Raw genomic sequence first — 23,227 nt, forward strand, 5'->3', positions numbered from 1 at the left:
GTTTCCTACCTCCAGGTCCGGTATACGCCCCAGCATCCATCTCATAAATCCCGCAGCGTCCCAATTTGGGGCATACACATTAACCAACACGACCTCCATTCCCTCCAGCCTACCACTCACCATTACATATCTACCTCCGCTATCTGCTACGATGTTCTTTGCTTCAAATGCTACCCGTTTCCCCACCAAAATGGCCACCCCTCTGTTCTTTGCATCCAGTCCTACCCATCCTTTCCTTAGCCTAACTTGGTCCGCCACCTTTAGGTGCGTCTCTTGGAGCATAACCACGTCTGCCCTTAGTCCTTTCAAATTCGCGAGAACTCGGGCCCTTTTTATCGGTCCGTTCAGGCCTCTCACGTTCCACGTGATCAGCCTCACTAGGGGGCTACCTGCCCCCCTCCCGTGCCATTACCTTCTCTAGGCCAGTCCCATATCCCGCCTCCGCGCTCCCGCACGCTCTCCCAGTGTCGCACACCATCCCCGCCCACCCACTCTTTAGCCATTTCCTTTTGGATTTCCGCAGCAGCAACCCAGTTGTCCCCCTCCCCCCTCCCCCCCCCCCCCCCCCGCTAGATCCCTATCTAGCTTGATTGCTCCCCCCATGTCACTTCCGTAAGTCAGCTGACTTCAACTGACCCCGGCTGCTCCTGCTCACTCCTCGACCCCCCCCGTGTGGGGGAACTCCCATCCGCCTTGCGCCTGTCTTCCCGCCTTATTCTTTCTGGTGCGGGAACATCCGTTTACCTGACCCGCCTCTTATGGCGCAGCTCCCTTTCCCCTCCCCCTCCCCTTCCCCATTCTCCGACTGTGTCCCGTCTTTCCCCCATCACCGGCGCCCACATTTCCCCAATGTCTCCCCCCTTCCCAGTTTGCTTCTCAATTAACTTCACCCATAACATTAACAAAATCAATAACAATAACATTTCCTGCAGCATCAGTCCCTCAGTTCCCATCCCATTTCTCTTCTTTGATGAAGGACCATGCTTCCTCCGCCGTCTCGAAATAATGGTGTCTCTCCTGATACGTGACCCATAGTCTTGCCGGCTGCAGCATCCCAAACTTCACCTTCCTTTTATGCAACACCTCTTTGGCTCGGTTGAAGCTCGCCCTCCTTCTCGCCACCTCCGCACTCCAATCCTGGTATATCCGTACCACAGCGTTCTCCCATCTGCTACTCCGCACCTTTTTAGCCCATCTCAGGACCTCTTCTCTATCCTTAAGGCGGTAAAATCGCACGATTATCGTCCTCAGTGGTTCTCCCGCTTTTGGTCTTCTCGACGGAATCCGATTTGCCCACTCCACCTCCATGGGGCCCGTAGGGGCCTCAGCACCCATCAGTGAGCTCAGCATCGTACTTACGTACGCTCCACAGTCCACTCCTTCCACACCCTCAGGGAGACTAAGTATCCGAAGGTTCTTCCTTCGCGCGCCGTTTTCTAGGGCCTCGATCCTTTCAGTGCACTTTTTATGAAGTGCCTCGTGCGTCTGAGTCTTAACCGCCAGGCCCAGGATCTCGTCCTCAATATCTGTCACCTTCTGCTCCACCACGCGAAGCTCTGTCTCCTGGGTCTTTAATGTCTCCTTGAGCCCCTCAATTGCCTGTAGCATCAGGGTCAGCACCTCCCTCTTCAGCAGCTCCACGCACCGTCTCAAGATTTCAGCCTGCTCAGGCCCCCATGTCGCCTGCGCTTTCTCCGCCGCCATCTTGAACTTCTCTCCCTCTGACCTTTTGGTCAATGATTCCTCGGGCTGTAGCCGCCGCCGCCGGTTTTTTCCTCCTTCGTTTGGGGGGGACTCCCTTCTCCCACACCCCACACCGGGCTGGGTCGACAAAAAATTCCCCGTTGGGGCTCTTAAAAGAGCCTGAAGGTCCGTCGGAGCTGGAGCCGCCGAAACGTGCGGCTAGCTCGGCATCACCGCAACCGGAAGTCTCCTGTGCACTTATTTTCAGCGACTGATGCACGAGGACCTCAAGGTCTCGCTGAGTATTCACCTCTCTCAATTTGCACCCATTCAAATAATAATCTGCCTTCTTATTTTTGCTACGGAAGCAGATAACCTCACATTTATCCACATTATACTGAATCTGCCATGCATATGCACATTTACTCAGCCTGTCCAAATCCCACTGAAACATCTCTGCCTGCTCCTCACAGCTAACCCTCCCACAAAATTTTGTATCATTTACAAATCTGGAGACAATGGGTGGGATTCTCTGACCCTCCGCCGGGTCGGAGAATCCCCGGGGAGCCGCGTGAATCCCGCCCCGCCGCCGGCTGCCGTATTCTCCAGCGCCGTTTTTTGGGCGGGGGCGGGATTCGCGCCACGCCGGACGGGGGCCTTTGGCAACGGCCCCCCCGGTGATTCTCCGAGCCCCGATGGGCAGATTCTGGCCAGTCCCGCCGGCGTGAATCACTCAACTCACGTAACGGCGGGACATGGCAGGTCAGTCGGCGGGGGCGGTCCTCGGGGGGAGGGGGGGGCGAGGGGATCCAACACTGGGGGGGCCTCCACGGTGGCCTGGCCCACGACCGGGGCCCACCGATCTGAGGGTGGGCTAGTTCCGTGGGGGCACTTCTTCCTTCCGCACCGGCCCCTGTAGGGCTCCGCCAAGGCCCGCACGGAGAAGACTACCCCCACGCATGCGCCAAAATACGCCGGCCGGTCTGCACATGCACGGAACCACGCCGGCAGTTCCGCGCATGCGCAAGATCACGCCGGCCCTTCAACACATGCGCGAACTCGCGCCGTCCCTTCGCCGCCGGCTGGAGCGGCGCCAACCCCTCCGCCGTCCACCTAGCACCTGAAAGTGCGGAGAATTCCACACTTTCAGGGGCTGTTGACGCCGGAGTGGTTGGTGCTGGTTCCCCCGCCGGCGCGGGGCTTAGTCCCCAGAAGGGAGAACCTCGGCCAGTACATTTAGTTCCCTCTTCCAAATCCCTGCAGTACCCCATTAGCCAGCCAATCGGAAAAAGACCATTTTTTGCTTCCTGTCTGATAACCAGTTTTCTATCCATCTCAAGACATTACCCACAATCTTATGCGATTTAACTTCACATAGTCATCTGCTATGTGAGACCTTGTCAAAACCCTTCTGAAAGTCTGAATAAACCACATCCACCGGTTCTCCCTGGTCAACTCTGCTAGTTATATCTTCAAAGAATTCTAGTAGATTTGTCAAGCATGATTTCCCTTTCATAAATCCATGCTGACTCTGTCTGGTTATATCACTGCTTTCCAAATGCTGTGCGATGAAATCCTTGATAATAGACTTGAGCAACTTCCCTACTACTGACATTAGGCTCACTGGTCTATAGTTCTGTTTTCTCTCTACCTCCCTTTTTGAATAGCGGGGCTATATTAGTTACCCTCCAATCTGTCGGCACCATTCCACAGTCCACGGAATTTTGGAAAATGACCACCAATGGATCTACTATTTCTTGGGCCACTTCCTGAAGTACTCTGGAATGAAGACTATCAGGCCCTGGAGATTTAGCCAACTTAAATCCCATTAATTTCCCCAAAACCATTTCCTTATTTATACTAATTTCCTTCAGTTCCTCACTGAAATTTGTAGTTCTCAGAACTTCCGGCACATTATTCATGTCTTCCTTTGTGAAGACAAAAGCAAAGTACAAATTTAGCTCTTCAGCTATTTCTTTGCTCCCCGTTATGAATTCCCCCATTTCTGACTGTAAGGGGCCTACATTACTTTTCATTAATTTTTTTCTCTTTACATTCCTATAGCAACTTTTACAGTCAGTGTTTATGTTCCCTGCTAGTTTACTTTCATATTTTATTTTCCCCTTGATCAATCCAATGGTCTACCTTTGCTGAATTTTAAACTATTCCCAGTCCTCAGGTATATTGCTTTTGCATGCTAATTTGTATGTCTCTTCTCTGAATCTAATACTATCTCTAATTTCTCTTGTAAGCCATGGTTTGACTATAGTTCCCTTTCTACTCTTGTGCCAAATAGGAATAAACAACTTTTAGAGTTCACCGTCTGTGTGGACTTTGCACATTCTTTCCATGTCTGCGTGGATTTCCTCCGGGTGCTCCGATTTCCTCCCACAGTCCAAAGATGTGCATGTTAGGTGGATTGGCCGTGCTAAATTACCCCTAAGTGTCCATAGGTTAGGTGGTGTTACAGGTATAGGACGGGCATTGGGTCTGTGTAGGGTGGTCTTTCAAATGGTCGATGCAGACTCAATGGCCTCCTTCAGCACTATAGGGATCCTATAATATTCTATGAAGTTAATTGTCAACTAATCCTTTCTCATTGTAAAACACCCAGTCCAAGATGGCCTTTTTTCTTGCTGGTTCCTCAACATACTGTTCAAAAAAACCATCCCATATACATTCAAGAAGTTTTGACTCTATTGTATTGTGACCAATTATAATAATAATCTTTATTAGTGTCACAAGTAGGCTTACATGCATCTCGCTCAAATGCGACATACCCGTTAAATCATGCCCTGAGTGTCCTAGATAGCGTGGTGAACCCACCGGCAGAGCCGATTGGAAAGTCCCAGCAAAACCCGCCACAAATGACACTTATGGGCGAGGATACTCCAAAATCCCGGCTAAGTGTTGATTCCGGCGTAAACACCGGAGTGTTTCATGCCGGCATCAATGGGCCACTTGGCCCAGCAATTCAGTGGCCCGCAGGGGGCCAACTTGGCACCCGAGTGCTGCATGCAGCTCCAGTGCCAATACGCAGCCCTGCACTGCCGGCGCGGGACCGCTCATGCGCACGGAGCCGTTTCCACGCCGGCGCATGCGCATGGTGGCCGTTTCCGCGCTGGTACCACGCAATATGGCGGAGCCGCACAGCAGGCCCACAAGGAAGGAGGTAGGCCCCCTCCAGATCACGCATGCCCACCGATCGGTAGCCACCGATCACGAGCATGGCCGTCGTGCAGGCCTCCCCGGAGTCTGATAACCCCGCCCCCCCACCAGGACAGCCACCGTGGCCAAGGGTCCGAGCTCCCGCCGGGTGGTATCAGGTTGGAACCACACCAGCGGAACTCGGCGGGAACTCGTCGCCGGAGAATCCCGTCCCAGCGTTGGACGCTGTAACTGCCGATTCTCCGACCTGGGCTCAGAGAATTCCGGTCCTGAACTTTTCCATTAGTTTGCACGCAATATCTTTCCTCAATATTGTATCTATATCCTCTTTAATCAACAATGCAACTCCACCACCTTTTCCTTTCTGACTGTCCTTCCTAAAAACTGAATTGTCCTCAATGTTTAGTTCCCATCCTTGGTCACCTTGGACCCATAACTCTGTAGGCCCTATTATATCATATCCCTTTACATCTATCTGTGCAATTAATTTATCCATTTTATTTTGGATGCTCCGCGTGTTCAGGTACAAGGCTAATCCTTTTAACACTCTTTGTCCCGAACTACTATTTTTTACAGTGTACAGGCCGTTGATTTCTCTGTCTATCACTTTTCTTAATCTTCTTGCTATCTTTTTCTCTTGTTCTTGATTCCTCCTGCTCTGAATCCTTATGAAGGTTCGCACCTGCTGGCATTTTGGTTTAAACCCTTCCCAAACGCTTTAGCAAGTGCCCCCCCCCCCCCCCTCCCCCCCCCTGCCCCCCACCAAGGACATCAGTCCCAGTCCTGCCCGGGTGTAACCCGTCCGGTTTGTACAAGTTCCACCTCCCCAGAACCAGTCCCAATGCGACAGAAATCTGAACCCTCCCCCTCACACCATCTCTTCAGCCACGTATCCATCCGATATGTCCTACTATTTCTATTCTGACTAACACGTGGCACTGGTAATAATCCTAAAATCATTACCTTTGAGGTGCGACTTCTCAACTTTCTTCCAAACTCTCTATATTCTGCTTTTAGGACCTCACCCCTTTTTTTTTTACTGACATCGTTGGTACATCCTATATAAGAATTTCAAAATGCCTATTATATCTTCTCCAACCTCATTTAAAAAAATATTTAGAGTACCCAATTAATTTTTTTCAATTAAGGGGTAATTTAGCATTGGCAATCCACCTACCCTGCACATCTTTGGGTTGTGGGGGCGAAACCCACGCAAACACGGGGAGAATGTGCAATCTCCACACGGATAGTGACCCAGAGCCGGGATCGAACCTGGGATCTCGGCGGCGTGAGGCAGCAGTGCTAATCCACTCGCCACTGTGCTGCCCCTCCAACTTCATTTTAATGGACAGTCTTCATTTGCATTCAGCTCAAGGTGCGCTGATTGCCTTCTTGAAGAGTGACCTGCTCAATGTATTTAAAATGATTAAAGACTTGCATTTATATTGTGCTTTTCCTGAATATCGGGCATTGTTTCAGTAAATTAAGTAATTTTGAAGTGTGGCCACTGCTGTAAACGTGGCAGTTAGATTCAATGGGGTAGATAAAAATAAAGTATTTCCTCTGCTGAGATATTCTAACATGCACCAAACCCCATTCACCCCTCACCTCTATGCTTGCTGACCCGCTTTGGTTCCTAGATCAACAATGCCTTGATTTTAAAATTCTAGCCTTTTATGCATTCTTAATTTTAATTACTCCACATTGGCAGTTGTGCCTTCAACTGCCTGGACCCCAATTTCTGGAATTCCCTCCCTAAACATCTCCCCCCCCCACCCCCCCTGCCCCCCTCATGCATTCAACACAGGATGGTTTGAAAGCACTGTTGCTCTGTGCTTTGCCCAAAGCAAAAATTAAATTACAACTGGATCTCAAGACACATTTTCCTGCCAGTGATGTTCTGCTGAAATCCCTTAAAGGCATATTACAATAACCCCTTTCTTTTTAAAGATACTTCCCCCCCTCCCCTTCCAAAGATGCCTAACTATTTACAGCACATGACATAAGTGAATGAATCCATGTGTTTCTAAAGTATAAATGTATTCTTTTTTACAAATTTAGAGTACCCAATTCATTTTTTCCAATTAAGGGGCAATTTAGTGTGGCCAATCCACCTAACCTGCACATCTTTGGGTTGTGGGGGCGAAACCCACGCAAGCACGGGGAGAATGTGCAAACTCCACACGGACAGTGACACAAAGCCGGGATCGAACCTGGGACCTCGGCAAAACTGTAAATGTAACCCTGTAATGGTAACCTTGATTGAAAGTTTTCATAATTGCTCACAGTGATCTCTGTGATTATAGTTCTTCAATGTTCCTGAATCTTGTCCTGGATGGAATTGCACTGTACAGTGGTTATGGAGCTGGAATGGATCTGATTTATCTTCGGTTATGCCTCACCATTGCCCCTTTGTGTGTAATAACTTCTTAGGTCCTTGATTCTGAACAAATCCTCGTCACCTCGCCTGTTGCCACATACTTTCTGCAGAATCCTGAATGCAAACTTGTTGGTCCAACTGCAAACTTGGCAATTTTGTACCTGTTTTATCATGCACATTGGTGATCTTCTCTTAAATGTTAAATCTCTGTAAAATGGGCCTTTCTCAGCCCATTAAGGCCAAAATGGTTTCATGTTTTAAACATTACTCTCTAGTTTCTTGGAAAGTAGAATGAGTAAGAGTAGGTAAATTGGTACACACTGTTCTGCCAAACATGACTTCTGCCGGTGATGGAATAGTTGCACTTAAAGGTGTCGCTCTCAGCTGTAACATTGCAATGTCTAGATCTTGCTTGGTCTGTCTACATTTAACAATTAGAGATTTAACCATGTGAATCATTCATTCAGCAGGCCGTTAGATCTAGGGTAATGAGGAGAAGAAGTAATCTGATAGATACTCCACTTCTCATACATATCTCAAAATGCCTTACCAATAAATTGCAGACCATAATCCATAAGGATCACTATTGGCACACCAAATAATCTAAAAATAGCACATAGAGTGTCTGTAACAGTTATGCTTGACACGGTGTCCAATTGTCAAATAATAGGATCTTTGGTCAAATAATTGATGATGACGATGAAGTCAGTGGACATGAAAGAGGTAAGATAACATTTTGAGAAAAGGATGGGTGAGAACTTCATGTGAAATCAATAGTTCTTTGTGCTGACTTGACAAGTGCTCTTGCCATGTCTCACACATCGTGACAATGACGTCAATGTCATTGTTCATACCCAGCCAATAAACTGTCTCACTTGCGAGTCTTCCCATCCAATCTATGTCTTTGTTTCAGTGATGGTGTTTCTGAAGAATATCTGGTCGCAAAGATTCTGGAAGATAACCTGCCTTGCCCTTAAAAATGGCTCCCTTTGAGGTGCCTACCTCAAGCCATTGAGGCCAAAATGGTGTCATGTGCTCATGTGCTTGCTGAATTGAAGCATGCCATCCTTGGATGGTAGTTTTCCAAAGTTTGTTTTGTGTAATATCTTTCACTATTTCTTCTTGTAGCTGCAGGTATTTGTGTTGCACAAAATGTACCAGGTTAATTTGGAGAACATCTTCAATTTTGCGGTCAATTAAGTCAACTTGCAAATCTAAGGATGTAGCTTGGTTTTTGCTGGGTTAGGCAGTCATCTAAGTATATCCAATGTGACCATGACGTTACCTGGTGTGTTACCTCATGCCCCAGTCTTAACTTTGCTTTTTGCCAAATCATCTCCAATGGCTTGTAGTCACTCTCAACCACTAACATTTCACCAAATAGATAGATATGAAAATACACGATTCCAAACACTAAAGCTAATGTTGTTTATGACTCAATGTTGAGGTAGTTGGATGGCAGTACAGATAGAAATTTTGAAGCAAATGCTATTGTTTTGGCCTTTTTGTGGTATGTCTTCATCCCAATCTTTCTGTAGTATCTATCTCCAAGGTAGTTGTCCCCCTCGGATAATAAAATTGCCACATCGGTGCTTCTAATAATGTATTTTTCAGTGCTTCGGAGAAGCATGGGTGGTCTTCATTTTTTTAAAATTTAAAGTGTCCAATTTTGTTTTCCAATTAAGGGGCAATTTAGCGTGGTCAATTCACCTACCCTGCACATCTTTGAGTTGTGGAGGTGATACCCACACAGACATGGGGAGAATGTGCAAACTCCACACGGACAGTGACCCGGGGCCAGGATCGAACCCAGGTCCTCAGCGCCATGTGGCAGCACTGCTAACCACTGTGCCAATGAGTGGTCTTCATGTCACAAGCAAGGCACATCCTATCGCAACAATTCCCTTGGTGTTGAAGGCTTTAGAGCGGAATTGGGAATGTACAGAGACAAGAAATTGAAGAAACCTAGACATCTGCAAAGATCATCCTCATCTTGAGGAGTTGGTATGGCTTTCATATCCGCTATTTTACTTGGATCAGGATATATCCCAGCACTGGAATAAGTAGGACCGAAGAAATTGATCTGCTGAACATTGAGGTCACATTTCAGACTGATGAATGCCAATAATTCATTATGTGCCGCTTGCATCAATAAGTGCACACTATGGGCTTGCTCTTGATTTGTTCTTCCCAGAACAGCTATATCAGCTATGATACAGGTGCATCCAGGTGCAGAACATGAAATGTGGTTCATGTGAGCCTGGCTAAAAGATAGATCAAAATGAAGTAATTGAGAAAGTATCATCCGAATGTGGATAAAATGTAACAACTTCTTTGTGAGATGTACTGACCAGCAACCATGCTTGGCATCAAGGTTTGAGAAGAAGTTTGCTTCTGAAAATCTCAGATTTAACTTTTCTAATGTGGGGATCTGTAAGGACAATGTTTCAAAGTTGTATTTAAATGTCATAAATCGAGGAGTACCCTCAATGAACAGTCCTTCTTTATGATACATGTGATTAAACTGAATCAATCTGTGTGCTTTTCCAATTCAATTCTCTTCCCATACCTAGGGGGGCACTAAGGCAGACTTTTGTCTGTTTCCATAGCTAGTATTTCCTGGTCACTAGAGGCTTAGAACTTGAGGGGTGCAACTCCACATCAAGTGTGGCTGACGAGGAGTTTCTCCCGCTCTTACCGCCAGCCATTCGCATGTTGGAAGGATTTTCTGGTTGATACTCAATCTGTTTTGTCACACGTGAATGCAGGTGTGCTCTTGCACGCTTCTAATTATTCTATCTTTCTGCATTTTGTTTTATTCAACCATCCATTTGTCTTGTATGTGAATGCTGCACTTATGTGGTGGATCAATTGACAGACTTGCATTCTCCTGAAAGTGTGATATTTTGCTCCCTGGAAACTGCCAATTTTATTGAAATATTCTGGATATTTGATATTAGGTCATGTACTGAAGTGATCAGAGTATTTTCTGAGGTTAATCTACCTTGTGATCTCTGACTGATTCCATGAACTGTCACTAATATGAGATTGTGACATGCCTGTAGATCTACAATTTCTGGGCCTTCAGTTTGTAAAACATCTGTGACGTCCAGGTGGATTGATTGTTCTTGAACTCAAGGACTTTGGGTCCTGCACATGGAATTAGTGAACCATTGTAAGCAAAATGTTTCATAGTAGAAGGTTCTGCCACCATTTCACATTATTATAATGATAGAATATCTTGACCTTATTTACTGTACAAGACACAAGGCACCAATCGGTTAACCTGTTAACTTGCCTATTGGAAATCCAACACACTGTACACAAAGTAAAATGCTGTGTGTGTACACATAGTAGTGGAGACAGTGGGGTAGCGGTATTGTCACTGGACTGGTAATCCAGAAGCCCAAGCTGTTGCTCCGGGGTCACAGGTTCAAATCCCACCATGGAAGCTGGTGGAATTTAAATTTAGTATTTAAAAATTTGGAATTCAAAGCTAGTCTCTGATGTAACTGGGGAACTATCACAATTGTTGGAAAAACCCATCTCATTCACAAATGTTCTTTGGGGAAGGAAATAGATTCCCCTACGTGGTCTGGTCCCCAGACATACATCAATGTGGTTTACTCTTAACTGCCCTCTGAAATGACTCAATTCAAGGGGAGGTAGGGATGGGCAATAAATGTTGACCTTGCCAGTTATGGTCCCATCCAATGAAAAAAATATACATCTTTGTTAATAAAACATAGAACATAGAAAATACAGCACAGAACAGGCCCTTCGGCCCACGATGTTGTGCCGAACCTTTGTCCTAGATTAATCATAGATTATCATTGAATTTGCAGTGCAGAAGGAGGCCATTCGGCCCTTTGAGTCTGCACCGGCTCTTGGAAAGAGCACCCTACCCAAACTCAACACCTCCACCCAACACCAAGGGCAATTTGGACATTAAGGGCAATTTATCATTGGCCAATTCACCTAACCCGCACATCTTTGGACTGTGGGAGGAAACCGGAGCACCCGGAGGAAACCCACGCAGACACGGGGAGGACGTGCAGACTCCGCACAGCCAATGACCCAAGCCGGAATCGAACCTGGGACCATGGAGCTGTGAAGCAATTGTGCTATCCACAATGCTACCGTGCTGCCCTTAAGAACAAATAAATCTACACTATATCATTTTACCGTAATCCATGTACCTATCCAATAGCTGCTTGAAGGTCCCTAACGTTTCCGACTCAACTACTTCCACAGGCAGTGCATTCCATGCCCCCACTACTCTCTGGGTAAAGAACCTACCTCTGATATCCCTCCTATATCTTCCACCTTTCACCTTAAATTTATGTCCCCTTGTAATGGTGTGTTCCACCCGGGGAAAAAGTCTCTGACTGTCTACTCTATCTATTCCCCTGATCATCTTATAAACCTCTATCAAGTCGCCCCTCATCCTTCTCCGCTCTAATTAGAAAAGGCCTAGCACCCTCAACCTTTCCTCGTAAGACCTACTCTCCATTCCAGGCAACATCCTGGTAAATCTTCTTTGCACCTTTTCCAGAGCTTCCACATCCTTCCTAAAATGAGGCGACCAGAACTGTACACAGTACTCCAAATGTGGCCTTACCAAAGTTTTGTACAGCTGCATCATCACCTCACGGCTCTTAAATTCAATCCCTCTGTTAATGAACGCGAGCACACCATAGGCCTTCTTCACAGCTCTATCCACTTGAGTGGCAACTTTCAAAGATGTATGAACATAGACCCCAAGATCTCTCTGCTCCTCCACATTGCCAAGAACTCTACCGTTAACCCTTTTTGTCCTTCCAAAATGGACAACCTCACACTTTTCAGGGTTAAACTCCATCTGCCACTTCTCAGCCCAGCTCTGCATCCTATCTATGTCTCTTTGCAGCCGACAACAGCCCTCCTTACCATCCACAACTCCACCAATCTTTGTATCGTCTGCAAATTTACTGACCCACCCTTCAGCTCCCTCATCCAAGTCATTAATGAAAATCACAAACAGCAGAGGACCCAGAACTGATCCCTGCGGTACGCCACTGGTAACTGGGATCCAGGCTGAATATTTGCCATCCACCACCACTCTCTGACTTCTATCGGTTAGCCAGTTTGTTATCCAACTGGCCAAATTTCCCACTATCCCATGCCTCCTTACTTTCTGCATAAGCCTACCATGGGGAAATTTATCAAATGCCTTACTAAAATCCATGTACACTACATCCACTGCTTTACCTTCATCCACATGCTTGGTCACCTCCTCAAAGAATTCAATAAGATTTGTAAGGCAAGACCTACCCCTCACAAATCCGTGCTGACTATCCCTAATCAAGCAGTGTCTTTCCAGATGCTCAGAAATCCTATCCTTCAGTACCCTTTCCATTACTTTGCCTACCACCGAAGTAAGACTAACTGGCCTGTAATTCCCAGGGTTATCCCTCGTTCCTTTTTTGAACAGGGGCACGACATTCGCCACTCTCCAATCCCCTGGTACCACCCCTGTTGACAGTGAGGATGAAAAGATAATTGCCAACGGCTCTGCAATTTCATCTCTTGCTTCCCATAGAATCCTTGGATATATCCCGTCAGGCCCGGGGGACTTGTCTATCCTCAAGTTTTTCAAAATGCCCAACACATCTTCCTTCCTAACAAGTATTTCCTCGAGCTTACCAATCTGTTTCACACTGTCCTCTCCAACAATATTGCCCCTCTCATTTGTAAATACAGAAGAAAAGTACTCATTCAAGACCTCTCCTACCTCTTCAGACTCAATACACAATCTCCCGCTACTGTCCTTGATTGGACCTACCCTCGCTCTAGTCATTCTCATATTTCTCACATATGTGTAAAAGGCCTTGGGGTTTTCCTTGATCCTACCCGCCAAAGATTGTTCATGCCCTCTCTTAGCTCTCCTAATCCCTTTCTTCAGTTCCCTCCTGGCTATCTTGTATCCCTCCAATGCCCTGTCTGAACCTTGTTTCCTCAGCCTTACATAAGTCACCTTTTTCCTCTTAACAAGACATTCAACCTCTCTTGTCAACCATGGTTCCCTCACTCGACCATCTCTTCCCTGCCTGACAGGGACATACATATCAAGGACACGTAGCACCTGTTCCTTGAACAAGTTCCACATTTCACTTGTGTCCTTCCCTGCCAGCCTATGTTCCCAACTTATGCACTTCAATTCTTGTCTGACAACATCGTATTTACCCTTCCCCCAATTGTAAACCTTGCCCTGTTGCACGTACCTATCCCTCTCCATTACTAAAGTGAAAGTCACAGAATTGTGGTCACTATCTCCAAAATGCTCCCCCACTAACAAATCTATCACTTGCCCTGGTTCATTACCCAGTACTAAATCCAATATTGCCCCTCCTCTGGTCGGACAATCTACATACTGTGTTAGAAAAGCTTCCTGGACACACTGCACAAACACCACCCCATCCAAACTATTTGATCTAAAGAGTTTCCACTCAATATTTGGGAAGTTAAAGTCGCCCATGACTACTACCCTATGACTTCTGCACCTTTCCAAAATCTGTTTCCCAATCTGTTCCTCCACATCTCTGTTACTATTGGGGGGCCTATAGAAAACTCCTAACAAGGTGACTGCTCCTTTCCTATTTCTGACTTCAACCCATACTACCTCAATAGGGTGATACTCCTCGAACTGCCTTTCTGCAGCTGTTATACTATCTCTAATTAATAATGCCACCCCCCCCACCTCTTTTACCACCCTCCCTAATCTTATTGAAACAGCTATAACCAGGGACCTCCAACAACCATTTCTGCCCCTCTTCTATCCAAGTTTCCGTGATGGCCACCACATCGTAGTCCCAAGTACCGATCCATGCCTTAAGTTCACCCACCTTATTCCTGATGCTTCTTGCGTGTGCATTCTCGACATAATCCCACTAGGATGAATGTTTTTTAAACTTATTTTAGAGCTGCATTAGTATCTTAAAGTCTCCAAGACATAACTAACTATTCTCGCTAATTTATGGTCCCAATATAAATCCATTTGCTCTAAAGTGATACCATGGAAAACTATGATACTCAATGATTGCATCTAGAATTCTTCCCTCCACTCTTTTTGAGGAGGTGCTAGCCTTATCAAACTAAATGGGATGATGAAAATAAAAGGGCAGCACGGTATCACAGTGGTTAACACTGTTGCTTCACAGCGCCAGGGTCCCAGGTTCGATTCCTGGCTTGGGTCACTGTCTGTGCAAAGCCTGCACATTCTCCCCGTGTCTGCGTGGGTTTTCTCCGGGTGCTCCGGTTTCCTCCCACAAGACCCACAAGACGTGCTGTTAGGTGAATTGGACATTCTGAATTCTCCCTCCGTGTACCCGAACAGGCACCAGAGTGTGGCAACTTGGGGATTTTCACAGTAACTTCATTGTGATTTAACGTGAGCCTACTGTGACAATAATAAAGATTTTTATTATTAAAATTACTGCGGATGCTAGAATCTGAAACAAAAACAGAAGATACTGGACAATCTCAGCAGGTCTGACAGAATCTGTGGAGAGAAAAGGGAGCCCAATGTTTTGAGTCTGGATGACGTTTTGTCAAAGCTTTGACCAGGCAGTGGGGGTGGAGAGGTGCTAGACAGCTGGTTCGTGATGCAGAGCGAGCCCAACAGCACAGGTTCAGTTCCCGTACTGGCTGAGGTATTATGTGAAGGTCCCGCCTTCTCAACCTTGACTCTCGCCTGAGGTGTGGTGATTCTCAGGTTAAATCACCACCAATCAGCTCTCCCCCTCAAAGGGGAATTCAGCCTATGGTCATCTGGGACTATGGCTACTTTACTTACATTGAGACTAGCTTTATATTCCAAATTTTATTAATACGTTTCACCAACTACCATGGTGGGATTGGAACCAATGTCCACAAACCATTAGTTTTGGCCTCTAAATTACCAGTACAGTGATGGTACGGCTACACCACCTTCGCCAACTGATTCAGACATTCCCTGATAGGTATAACAGTAAATAAGCTTCAAGTTTTCTCTTTGAAGCCACTGAATATCAAGTACTACAGTCTGCTGACACAGTATGTTCCTCGGCTGCTCTAACCACTTGACCAGAGGCACATGACAACAAGTTGTGGTGACTCAGTTCAATTTTCATTCCTCTCTGTGGGCGGGTCCTTGCTACCTCTTCCTGCCAACACAACCAAGGTCAAAGCGATGTTCATTCGTATTCCACTGGAAGTTGCCAAGTTGTACAGCTCCAATTTACCCGCCAGTTCCACACTACCACTGTTGCAGGCAAATAAACCTAATTGTGCTGATCCAGACAGAACAATGTCTGGTGCAGTCAAGAGCTTTGCTGATGGCAGCAGGGCCCCGATAATCCGTTGCCTTCTGGTGAAGTCCCACTGTGACAACTGCGGGTGTCCGTTAGAAAGGCTGCTAATGAGACTACATTGTATCCTTACCTTCCACATGGTGGCCTCTTGGGAATGACACTAGTTGACAGCAGAGTTTCTTTGTTTTTCTTTTTTTCCAATTAAGGGGCAATTTAGCATGGTCAGTCCACCTACCCCGCACATCTTTTTGGGTTGTGGGGGTGAGACCCACGCAGACACGGGGAGAATGTGCAAACCCCTCACGGGCAGTGACCCGGGGCTGGGATCGAATCCGGGTCCTCAGCGCCGTGAGGCAGCAGTGCTAACCACTGCGCCACCGTGCCGTCCTTGACAGCAGAGTATTTGTCCACACTAACACATGGTCATCTGCAAAAGGTAAAAAGGGAAGCTGGGTACATGGAGACTCCGTATGTCAGATGTTACTATGTTCCAGATTCTTTAGGTTGGGACCATTTTGCAGTCAACAATTGGATGGGTTTGATTAGACTGACACGTTAAAGGGTTTAAGCGAGAATGGTCAGAAATTGCAAAGAAATATTTTAAAAAGTTACTTCAAAGCTGATGTGGGGAGGAGAGATAGCTTGCGTTTTTTAACACGGACTCCCACAACCCCACCCGGATAGGCTGGGGACTGGTCTTTATGTGCTCTTTGTCAGGTGCGTATCAAACATGTGTTCCTCATGTTAGGGGTGTCCACCACTGAAAGGCAAAGGACAACCAAGCTGGGCAGCAGAGGTTCTCAAGGGAGTATCCCGGCATAAGCACTGAGTTCATCTCATCCTATCTATTTGTTTTCCCCCTCATGTATTTATCTAACCTTCCCTTCAATGCATCTATGTTATTCACCTCAATTATTTGCCTCAATATTCACCTCAATTAAAGGCGTCTTGCCTGAATTCCTTCTTAGATTTATCCTTTCTTTTGTTTAAATAAATTTAGAGTGCCCAATTCATTTTTTCCAATTAAGGGGCAATTTCGCGTGGACAATTCACCTACCCTGCACATCTTTGGGTTGTGGAGGCGAAACCCACGCAAACACGGGGAAAACGTGCAAACTCCACATGGACAGTGACCCAGAGCCGGGATCAAACCTGGGACCTCAGCGCCGTGAGGCAGCTGTGCTAACCACTAGGCTACCGTGCTGCCCTTAGATTTATTCTTGACTACTTTGTAAGTGTGCCTATTTTATATTCACGGACCCAATATTTTGGACTCGACCCCCCCACCAAAGGAAATATCCTCTCTATCTTTGCTCTATCAAAACCTTTTATGGTTTAAAGGCCTCTATATAGGTCACTTCTCTGTCTCGAACATAAGAATTAGGAGCAGGAGTCTGACCCCTCCAGCTAGCTCGGCAATACAATATGGCTGACCCTGCTACCTCAGCTTTTACCTGCGCTATCTCCATAATCCCTTGATTTTTCTTATCCTCCCTTTTCTTGAGAAAAGAGCCCGTTTGTTGTTGACCTTGCAGAATAGATTGAGAATTGGGAGCAGTTATGCCTCCACCAGCGTAAATCTGCCATTCCGTGGCATGAACAGAAAAGATGCTTGCTGATTCAAGAAAAGCAAAAACAGGAAAACTCTGAAGGCACTTTTCAATCTCTGAGTCAGGAATTGTTGCCTTGTGCATATGGCTATGTATTTTTTTCATAGATTAGTTGGCATAACAACAAGGTGCAGCCGGAGACAAATGTAACCAGGGCACATGTCTCGCAATTTTGATTCTTATGGTTGCTGGGTGCACATTTACTTTGTTGTAATTGCACTGAGCTTTATCAGAACAATTCCTTTCCATTAAAACAGGTTTCCGACGTTCAGAATATCTTTTCCTTGTTATGTTAATTCTGGTTAAATGATTAAACCTATCTTGAAGAAAAGAATCAATTATCTAACCTGTCCCACAGAACGAAGGTGCATTCATTAGGTTTTACTTCAGTTTGTTTGCTTTCTAAAATTGAGCAAAGAGGAAGAATTTAGGAAAATATTATTGCAGGTTTAGTTTCCATCTTCTGATTGGCTTTAGTTTGTGACATTTTGTCCTTTCTTGCGGCTCTGAGGGGAACATTTTGTCATTTATTTGGTCAGCATGTGCCTTGTTTTTCTCCTCAGTGTCACAAATTCACTGTTATTACACCGGTAGCGAGGAACTGTGACAATGGCTGGAGATTAAAGTGAATGTTAGTGACTGTGTCTGTGCCCTGTGATGTCAAGTGAAAGTGACGCACTCCACACGACAGTCCTTTCACAAGCTCACAAGCGCTTTCATGGATCGATACAGCAAAAGCTTGAAGCTATAGCGAGTTTCCTTCAACAATTCTCCTCAAGGATCAACCCCTCGATATAAACTCTCTCAACGGAAACAATAAATGTTCACATTTTGTATCTTGTTCACTTTTAATGATTAAAGCAGAAAGAACAGCAAAAAGAAAAGCATTTCACAAAATGGGGCCTTTTCCCCAAATATCAACAAGAAGGTTCCAGAAGGTTTCGTGGTCAGGAGATAAAATTTGGCAATGGGTTGAGCTTAGTCATTTTTAATAATTAGGAAGGAATATGCTTCAGCTGGATTTTGGATTGATACGTTGGATGTGCAATCGTCATAGTCCCAGATCATCATGGGCTGCTTTCCCCCTTGATGGGGGAGAGCTGACTGGTGGTGATTTAACCTGAGGATCACCACGCCTCAGGTGAGAAAGGCGAAGCAATAGAGAATTGAACAAGAATTGAACCTGCACTGTTGGCTTTGCTCTGCATCACGAACCAGCTGCCCAGCCAACTGAGCTAAACCAGATAGGAACATAAGAACAAGAGATCGGGGGGAGGGGTGGGAGGTGGCGGGTGGGGGTTGAGGGGCAGGGAAGGGAGGCAGGATGGGGTGGCTGGGGGAATGTCAAGTGGTGATTCTCCCCGTGTCCTCATTAATGTTTATCCCTCAGCTAACATCACAAAATAAAAACAGATTTCCTCATCATTATCATATTTTGATGTTTGTGGGAGTTTACTACATGCAAATTGACGGCTGCATTTCCTACATTACAACAGGAACCCGAGGGCACAGTCTCAGACTGAAGGGACGATCCTTTGATATTGAGATGAGGAGGAATTTCTTCAGCCAGCGGGTGGAAGCCATTGCCGCAGAAGGCTGTGGAGGTCAACACACTGAGCGTCTTTAAGACAGAGATAGATAGGTTCTTGATTAATAAGAGGATCAGGGTTTACAGGGAGAAGGCAGAAGAATGGGGATGAGAAACATATCAGCCACGATCGAATGGCGGAGCAAACCCGATGGGCCGAATGGCCTAATTCTGCACCTATATTTTATGGTCATGGTCCAAAAGGTATTTTGTCAGCTAGAAGGAACGTAGGGACAGCCTAAGAATGTGAAATGTGCTGTATAATTGGAAGTTCTGTCTTTCCTTTCTTGGGCTGGTATTTGCAGATCAGAACAATTTGAGGGTTCTGTCAGAGAGGCCACAGGTTGATAAATGAGAAAGAATGTTACATTGGTGCAGCACATTCTGCTCATCCGAGGTTGGGACTGAGCAATATTGTTAGGTCGGAGTTGAAGGAACTTCCACCTTACTTTGCAAATTATTTCTTATTTTTGGATTTAGGAGTTTTTTCAAATGGACTTCTCAAATCAGTGGGTGAGTAAGAAAGAAGCTACCAGAATTTTAGGAAACATTTACTTACAAAAGCATTGACAAGATTCACTGAAATTTTTATCTCTCATTGTTTTTAAACTTGTCCAATTTTGTAATTTTTCAAGGATCGGGGATAGGCTGGAAGTGAGGGCTTAAGTGAGTCGGTGTAGACTTGATGGGCCGAATGGCCTCCTTCTGCACTGTATGTTCTATGTTCTCTGATAGCCGCTGTCTATCTACAAAACGCTGGACCCCCTCCTTCATCTGCGGAGCTCAGTTGCATTACCTGCTTGCTTTCCTCAGCATTCCTCCCCCGTTCTCTTTCTCACATTACGGACACTTACAATTCACAACAAGTAACAACTGAACTAATCCAAACCGACCGACCAATCAATGTTGCACTCTGCCTAAAGTCCAGGCAATGGAGGAGTCACTGCTTGAACCTGTCTCACACAAATCAGAGTCTTTCTGAAGTCTTTGAAAATAAATAGCTGCAAATAGTGAGAAGGAGAAAGGGGGCACAATGCGAGAACATAAGGCTCCTTAGCATATACTATTTTAGTGTTCTCCATTAATTCTAGAACTAGATAGGCTTTGCTATTGTAAAGATATATGCCGAGGCACTGTTAATATTTGTTTGGTCTTTTAAAGGGTAATAAATCTGTTTGACCATTAAAGCTTAAGTCAAAGTCTAAGGCAGCATTATTTAACTCCTCCTGCAGGCAAAGAACATATGGGAAAACCAGAAACTGGGATAAACTGAAGAGAGTTCTGCTCATTCCGCAAGCCACTCATTTATCTAAGCAAATACAAACAATTTCTAGACCACAATGACCCAGGGCTCACCTACATCAGCTAACCAAAAGTCAAAAATAGTTGGAGTAAAAAATCGCTATTAAGACCCTGAAAGTCAGCCGTAAAGAGGACGTAGGTTTTAATCAAGGTCACATTAAGTCTATCCACGGCAGTGAACTATTTACATAGCACAGTCCCTTTGGGACCACCAACATGCCTGTCTCTGTCCGGGCTGGCTTTTACACCCCAATTTTATGTCCGCAGGTAGATGGGCCTCTAGCCACTAGCAACGAAGCTCATGTTCCAAGAGTTCCACGGGGAGATCAATCTGCGTATCCCTGTGGGCCTTGTGGGGGGTATTACACCCTTCCCCCTAAATCCGAAAGTTTACTCCTCTGCCAAAAACTGAGGAGGCCTTCTGCGCCACTTCACATGTGGCTGTGCTTCCGCCGGCTGGGTCTGGGTCGGGTAACTGCCTTTGGTTGGTAGACTGCCTTTTCCCAGACAATCCCCAGAGGGCTATTGCCAGGATTTCGGACCCGGACACAATGTCGTCCATCAGTACAGACGCTTGGGTGCCCATCTCGGAGCCAGAGTGATCATCGTCCTGATGGTTCAGGATTTGGGCCGCAGTGGGTTACAAGCCTTGGCGGAGGAATAGTTCCCGGGTTGGAGGAGGTACCAACGCTGGGCATCACCGCACAATCCTGGGTGGCCGCTGTGCAAGTCCTGCAGGATCAATTCCTGGCCTGGCTGCAGGATGACCACGAATGCTCCCCACAGGAGGATGCGAACTTCGACACTCAGTTCCTGCAGTTTGTGGAGATAGGGCTGCGGCTGGTTGGGTCCCCTGTGATCCGCCATGCAGTAACATGCGGCGGAGCTTCGCCAATATGGGATCTCTCTGCGTCCACATGCTTATCTCTAAGGCTGTTACCGGCAGAGTGGCCATGAAGTTTAAAGCCGACATGACTTCATCGACCACTGGTGGAGATGGGGGGGCTCACAGATAGGAGGAGATGACTGAGGCCGTCGGTGTGAGCTATTTAGACCTCTGGGCGATTCTGAAATATATATTTGTCCACCACCAGCACAAGTGCCCAGCACTGAATCTAGCCAAGCTATGGGGGGAATCCCCTTGTCGTCCTTAAAGAAACCCAGCAGTGGTTTGTGGTCGGTGATAATAAAAAAGTGCCAGCCATAGGCATACTGATGGGATTTTTTTCACGGCAAATATCACAGCCAAGCCTTCTTTTTCAATCTGGGTGTAGCGGCCCTCTGCATCTACCACGGTTCTGGAAGTGAATGTGATGGGGCGTTCTGTGCCATAGTCCAACTATGGCCATCACTGCCCCAATGCCGTTAGGAGAGGCATCACAAGTAAGGAAGAATGACGGGGATGGATCATAGTGGGCCAGGAGCTGGGAGGATAACAACCATCTCTTCACTCTTGCGAATGCCTCCTCTTGTGGAATTCCCCAAATCCACTACTGGTTCTTCCTTAACAAGATGTGAAGGGGTGTCATCAGGGTGGCCAAGTTTGGAATGAAATTCCCGTAATAATCACAATTCCGACACATTTTGTGGAGTCTGGGCTCTTATATGGCCTGAACCTTCTCCTTCACACCCAAAGGGAATTACCAGCTTAACACCAATCTCGTCTCTGAGATTTTGCTATCGAATCTGTTTCTAAAACCCTTCTGCACTTTCAACCATTCCCACTTCGTGTTCCTCAGCAATGACCCAGTTGGAAATCCTGAAGTCAACAAATTTAATATTGCAGGTTATACAAAAAAAGTGCATATTCTTATCTTATTATTTATTCTTGGAATCTGGGTGTCACATCCCCCATTATCCTGAGAAAATGGTGGTACAACTGAATGGCCTTGCTCCTCGGAGAGCAGTTAAGAGTCAACTCTGATGGTGTGGGACTGGAGTCACATATATGTCAGGGCAGGTAAAGACGGGAGGTTTTCTTCCCTAAAATGAAATGAAATGAAATGAAAATTGCTTATTGTCACGAGTAGGCTTCAATGAAGTTACTGTGAAAAGCCCCTGGTCGCCACATTCCGGCGCCTGTTCGGGGAGGCTGATATGGGAATCAAACCGTGCTGCTGGCCTGCCTTGGTCTGCTTTTAAAGCCAGCGATTTAGCCCAGTGTGCTAAACCAGCCCAAGACAATGAGGAACCAACAAGGGTGGTATCGTCAAGAAAGAAGGAGCTGATCTGAGAGCCTTCTGCGTTTAGCGTTGTAAGCAGAAATTCTGCATTCTATCATGAACCCTAACACTTGCCAAGGTAATAAAGTGTTGAACAATCTCATCAAATCTGGTAGCATCTGTGGAGAGAGAAACAGAGTTGACATTTCGAGTCCATTAAGACTCTTCTTTAGAACTCAAGAAGAGTCATCTTGGACTCAAAATATTAACTCTGTTCCTCTCTCCACAAATGCTGCCAGATTTGCTGAGATTTTCCAGCTCTTCCCGTTTTCTATTTCAGATCTGCAGCATCCTCAATATTTTGCTTTTATTTGCTAAAGATAAGGATGATACAGACTGCCTAGTTGAGGAATTGACATTGGTTAATGTGCAACTCTCAGGGGAAGACCGAGGACGAGATACTGCATGACACTCCTGAGTGGAGAATTAGGAGATTTAGGAAACAGTGACCTTAGAAGTCCTGATGTAAAGCCAAATGCATGCAGAGCATCAGAACTATGGGGGCGATTCTCCAAAATGGAGACTAAGAGTTCGCGCTGTCGTGAACGCCGTCGCATTTCACGACGGCGCCAAAGGGGCACGGGGACGACCGATTCTGTCCCCCACACGGGGCCAGCACGGTGCTGTAGCGGTTCACGCCACTCCAGCCTCCTTTCCCGGCACCAAATGGGCGCCACGCCAACCCGCGCATGCGCGGGAGACGTCTTCAGCGCGACCCCTACGCAACATGGCGTGGGGGTTCAGGGGCTGGCCACGCAGCGAAGTAGGCCCGGGGGGGGGAGAGGTCGGCCTGCCGATTGGTGGGCCCCGATCGCGGGCCAGACCCCATCGGAGGCCCCCCCGGTGAAGGAGCGCTTTTCCCCGCCCCACAGGCCGCCCCCGACCCTTCGCGCAGAGTTCCCGCCGGCAGCGACCAGGGGTGAACGTCGCCGATGGGACTCTGC

This window comes from Scyliorhinus torazame, chromosome 19 (genome assembly GCF_047496885.1).
Source record: "Scyliorhinus torazame isolate Kashiwa2021f chromosome 19, sScyTor2.1, whole genome shotgun sequence".
Taxonomy (NCBI): Eukaryota; Metazoa; Chordata; class Chondrichthyes; order Carcharhiniformes; family Scyliorhinidae; genus Scyliorhinus; species Scyliorhinus torazame.